The sequence below is a fragment of the Egretta garzetta genome, unplaced genomic scaffold (assembly GCF_000687185.1).
Source record: "Egretta garzetta isolate BGI_Z169 unplaced genomic scaffold, ASM68718v1 scaffold43, whole genome shotgun sequence".
Classification (NCBI taxonomy): Eukaryota; Metazoa; Chordata; class Aves; order Pelecaniformes; family Ardeidae; genus Egretta; species Egretta garzetta.
The window spans coordinates 1048919-1054905 of NW_009259047.1; the positions used below are offsets into that span (position 1 = coordinate 1048919).

Sequence of the window (5987 nt, forward strand, 5' to 3'; positions counted from 1 at the left end):
CACCCTCGGGCCCGGCTCTGGGAGGACAAGTCCGCCCCCTCCCCGCCCCCATTTCTTGGGTCCATAACTTAACGCCAGCAATCAAGCAAATGAGAAGAGGAAAATAGCCTCTCATTTTAATAATTTCCATTATTTTAACATCTCTCGTCGTGATTTGCAAATGCCCGAGAAGAAAAGGACAGGACCTGTGGCATGGGCTAGCAATTAGAAAACAGATTCGCAAAGTGGCATCGCTGGCAACAAGTTAATATCCCCAGCTTGAAAATGATCCTGGGTCATTCAGTTGAGTAATTCACCTCATAATCCAAATAGTAAGTAATGTTTGGCTAAATTTGATAAAGTTGGAGGAAATCCTAGGACGTTATGACAAGAAGTGAATTATAGAGAAAGGAAATAACTGTAATAATCAGCACAATCTTGCTTGCATGCTGGTCAGATTCCAGCAATTAAAACCAAAACAAAACCCAGGCTGTATAAAGTTCCCATTGTACCTTTAGAACTGATAAGAAGAGGGCCTGAAAGCTATTGTATGTGTTTGCTTTCCTTGAATACATTTACCTTTTTCAGCTTTTATTGCCTCACTTATACGTGGGTATAACTGTTCATATCTAAAAACTGTATGGCAAGTTTGTTTCCATTTCTTAAAGTAAGTTTTACTAGCATATAAAGGTTTGATGAGTCTCTCTTGTAATGCTTGGTCACGATCATATAAGAGCTGATTACAATGTCTCGTGATACCAGTGTACGATATGTCAAAAGATAGCAGCATCAAAGATTTTCAATTTGGACACACAGATGCAATTATATTTCATAGCTTTTGTTGGTGCTAAGCGTCAGCAGTTCCCATTGATGGAGTTCCACAAAAAGACATAGATGCCAAACACCGGGGAGCAGCGGTGCCTGACCTGGAGGCAGAAGCACCACCTCAGGTGAGATATACCCCAATAATGCCTTGGGAGAATGGTATGTTCAGGCTGGAATTGACAGCAACCAACACGATCTAGCCCTTCCCAAAACAAAATACTGCTAGTTCTTCCCTGAAGCTTGCACCCTGTTGCTGCCCATGACAGACAAGTCTTGCCTGCTGGAGAGGAAAGTGCTGCTTTCTGTGGTATATTGACCAACAGCCTTGACACGCCACTTTTTCCTTCAGAAAATGGTTAAATACCTCTCCTTTCTAGCATAACCTGGATGGAAGAGGAAGAAAACACTCATCCTTTAAGCCCTCATGTGTTAGAGTGTTCTTACAGGATTTGGAATACCTCCTTTTAATTGCTGCTTTCCTAAGGAGCCCTAAACATAACAGCACCACTTCCTAGGAAAATGGCTTAAGTAGACGGTACTTCCACCTTTAGCAGATGGGCTGTTTGGCCTACATGGGGCATTGGACTCCCAGTATTGCTTTCTGACTTTATGGGAAGGTAGTGTTTAAGCCAAAGGCTTTGGAATCAAAGATTTAAGAAAGGCAACCCAAAACCACCTCCCTAAGTCAGTTTTTCATCACTGTGAAAACACAGTAAAATAAACACATTTTGGTAGCATGTGTAATCCCAATAATGTAGTACCCGTGGTGGAATTCATACATATTAAGTTCTATAATACATTGAATTATATGGGTCACATCTTGTGTCACTATTCCCCTTCCCACTCATGATTATGTAACTGCCATGTATATTTGCATAAAACATGTTTTATGAATATTTATGTATTTATGTCATCTTTTAATGCAGTGAAACAGTGGGAAATGAAGAGTTCTGGCAAAAGTATTACCAGTCACTGCAGAACTCAAGCTAATACTTTGAAGTATAGAAGCAATCCTGGAACCAGATTTTCAAAATAGATGTGCATGAAAATCTGAAGGTAAATTTAATCAACATTTATTAATGCAGTGAACAGTCATATAAAAATAATAGGAGCGGAATGTGACATTTTAAATAAATTATTAAATATTACCTCTATTTAATAGTCAAAGCTTGTTTTACTGAAATAGGTAAGGGCATTTGCGTGTGTGTGAGTCTATAGCTTCTGTGCCAATATTAACAACTGTGAGCTTAGCTTGATAATAACCAGGCAAAGATTATAAAATCAGTAGTGCCAGCTGCCTGGCTTGTGTACAATCAGGCTTTCACGAAAAATCTGGGGACTGGATTTGACAGAACCAGAAAGCAGCTGTTCTGAACAGCACACTTCCGCTCAGAAACTACAGCTATCTGAGTAAGGATTAATGCTGCTTTTCACACCAGTGCACTCTTCCACTGATCCTTACAGCAGCTGTTGCTGTGCTTCCCCTAAACACTTAAACTGGAGTTGTACTAGGACCGCATGCAGCAATTGGCAAAACACTCAGCAGGCAAAAGTCCTGAAATGTCCAGGAACTGGAATAGGCAAATCGTGTGCTGTTTTAGTGATCTTTGTCCTTTCAGTACTGTACTTCCTGGAGCTGTAGCAGGTTAGTTTGACAGCCAGGCAGGATAATAATTTGATCCCGCTCTCCAGCTGTCTATCTTAGAAGAAGCTGTCTGTCTTACACTTGGAGGAAGACTGCGTGGAAAATTCTATAGGCCGTAACTGGCCCCTATGGAAATAAAAATTAGAATTTTGGGGCTCCTCCCTTTTACTGTGCAATGATAGTTTAATGACTGGAGGTATATTTGCAGCTCTCCCACTTCCCTGCTGATGAATGTGAGAAAGTCACTTTATCACATTACTACAGTTTGTCCACATGTGGCACAGGAATAATTAAACTTACCTTCTCCGTGGAACCTTCAGGTAGGAAGCTGGAAGCTGAAATCATTTTAAGAGCATTGGGAAGACCATACTGAGGAACAAAGCTTATATGATTTTGACTTTATCGCATTTTTTTCTAGCTAGTCTGAACTGGCATGTGGTAGTTGTGTCAGCTTCTGGGACCCCAGCCTACACAGCTTTTGAGCATACGTACTGTTAGTGTAAATGTGATCACTGAAATCAATGAAATAGCCTTACCCTGTCATTTTGCACTTGCTTGTCAGGAAGCATGGAAGAGCAAACTTTGTCTTTTGCAGAGATATTTGAGGGAGTGGTGAATCCTGCAGTACTTGAACTGAGTTCTTCAGAGCTTTTACTATAGATGGAGCTCGGTAAACCGAAGCTCCTAATTCAAATAAATCTTCTTCAATGCTCAGCTATTCATATTTGATTGTACTTTTAAATATGCATTTATATTAAGGTCAGAGTAACCCAGAAAGAGATGCTTTGATGTAAACCGATTTTTGGAACATTTGGGAAAACTGGAAGTGCTGTTGGAGCCCACCAGATGTCAGTGTCTCCACACGGTAGACTGCTGCAGCTCTGCTTGCTAGGCAGGATTGGGCGTCTTCAGAGTAATGCATGAGTTGTCTTGGATCATGAAGACTGACTATGTCATATTTTTATGTAACTCTAGGAAATAGTTCCAGGAACAGTGCTGCAACCCACTTATTCTGATTGTATGATGTAGTTCCTACCAAACAATATGTATGTAGCAGAAATACTTTAGGGAATAAGAAGACACTTCAGAAGCAAACAGAAGGAAATACTTCTGAATAAATGGACATTCAGAGACCTAAAAACTATTAGAGGGAACTGATATCAGCAAATACTGCTTTTATTTCTGACACTTTTCTCCAGAGGAGTGTCTCTCTTCTAAAATGTGACAGCTATTCCGGCCTTCATATGAGCTGAATTTATGACATTTATTATTCTCTGGGGAAATGGAATTTTGGATCTGAAAACACATCCAATAGTAAGGTTCATGAAGAGGTGGCATTATGTAGAAGTACAGAAAACCACAAAAAAGGGAAATGTAGAAAAAAAAGGGAAAGAAAAAGAACTTGTGAAAGTATAAAAATGGGAAAGGCAAGGTAGAGAAATTCCATAAAAATATTAAAAAGTTGGTGACATTCAAATGTAAAAGGTAAGGTAGAACAAAGGGCAAAATTTTATGTTGCAGATACAAAGACAGAGAAGAAACCTTCAGATGATTAGTCAACATTTGCATAGATTTGTTAGTATGTGCAGGAAAACCATAGAATCATAGAACAGCCCAGGCTGGAAGGGATCTCAAAAGATCATCTGGTCCAACCTTTTGTGGAAAAGGGAGCTGTCCCAAGATTACCTAGCACCCTGTCCAGTTCTGTCTTGAAAACCTCCAGTGATGGGGACTCTACCATGTCCCTAGGGAGGTTTTTCCAGTGACAGATTGTTCTCACTATAAAAAAATTCTTTCTTGTATTAACGGTTGGACTTGATGATCTTAAATGTCTTTTCTAACCTAAAGGATTCTATGATTCTATGAATCTAAGATGAAACCTCTCCTAGTACAACTTGTACTCATTGTCTTCTCCATGTAGCTCCTTGTCCTCTGTAGCTGCCCTTTAAGTATTGGAATACTGTGATGAGGTCCCCCCGAGCCTTCTCCAGGGAAAAAGAGACCTAAATCCTCCAGTCTTTCCTCATACACTGTGATAAGGTCCCCCCGAGCCTTCTCCAGGGAAAAGAGACCTAAATCCTCCAGTCTTTCCTCATAGGGCAGGTTCTCCAGCCCTTTGATCGTCTTCATGACCCTCCTTTTGGACCCTCACCAGTCTGTCTGCATCTTTTTTGAATTGTGGGGATTAGAACTGGACACAGTACCCTAGGTACAGCTTGACATACGCTGAGTAGAGTGGGATGATCACATCTCTATCTCTGCTAGTAACACCCAGATGCAGCCCAGGAGCCGATTTGCCTTTGTTGCTGCAGCAGCACACGGCTGAATCATGTTGAATTTCTTGTCCACCAGGACCTCCAGGTCCCTTTCAGAAAGGCAGCTTCCCAGGCACAGAGCCCAGCTTGTACTGGGTCTTCCCAGGTGCAGGACTTTGCACTTCTCTTTGTTAAACTTTCATAATGTCCTTGCTAGCCCACTCTTCCGGTCTGTCCAAGTCTTTCTGTGAGATGGCTCTCCCTTCTGACATATCCACCTCACCCACTCAGTTTAGTGTCATCAGCAAACTTGGTAAATAATTCTATTATATTAATTATACAAATTGTATATTGGTTCTGAAGTCTAATTCCCGCTATCAGAAATTGCATTAATAGTATCAAGCTTGTAAATGAAAGTACTCGTGTTTGCTAGACATGGTATGTTTACTAGACAGTAAATGATAATTCCACTGTTGAATTTAACATTTCTTCGTTACTATTGTACCTTTTCTCCAGTTTTTGGAAGACAGAGGTAAAAAGTACTTGGCCATGTAAAAAGTTTGAAGAGTTACGGTTTGAGCCAGTTATTTGTTAGTCAGTAGTAACCTAATAGTCATACTGATCACCCTTCTTCCTATATCCCTCATACTCCTTCTCCATTAGCAGCTTTTACATTACCACTTATTATATAAAGGTTTGGTCTAGCTCCAAATTTATAGCTTTGTTTAGTCTCTACCTAGGAATGTTTTCTGTGTGCTCATTTGCATATACTCTCATTCTGAAAGTAGTTAGATACTCAACTCTTCTACACACTTGTAGATATACATATTTAAATATTTATTGAAAAATAAACAGCCTTGTGAGGTACATATTTTGTTCTCGACTCACTAAGCCTGACAACATGTGAAAGACACATAGGAAATCATTGCACTACTTGAAGATTTTTCTGATCTCTGTCCCACCTTGCCTTACTTGATTGTTACGTGGAGAATAAAAATAAGGAAAGTATCATATTCCTTTGCCTTCATTATTTAAGCAAAAAGCCATGCTAATTTGGAAAAAATCTTGCAATACTATTTTTTATCACATAGAAACAAATGATGGTACACATATAATACTTCACTGTATTTCTGAGTACATGCTTTCATGGTTAGCATTTAATCAGTGTACATGTACTTGAATATAAGACACACTTTTGAAAATCTACATCTATAAGCCTACTGAAAAAGAGAAATACATCTGTTTAAAATCAGTGCGCTTATTTTTTGAATGCACAAATACCT

The 5987-nt window shown here is 39.6% G+C and overlaps 1 long non-coding RNA gene across 1 annotated transcript; it reads left to right on the forward strand.

Annotated features, from left to right (window-relative positions):
• Window positions 1-46: 46 nt before the first annotated feature.
• Window positions 47-1840, forward strand: LOC118451905. Its single transcript, XR_004841494.1, has 3 exons — window positions 47-311; window positions 815-929; window positions 1731-1840. It is a non-coding gene; the product is annotated as an uncharacterized LOC118451905 (long non-coding RNA).
• Window positions 1841-5987: the final 4147 nt, after the last annotated feature.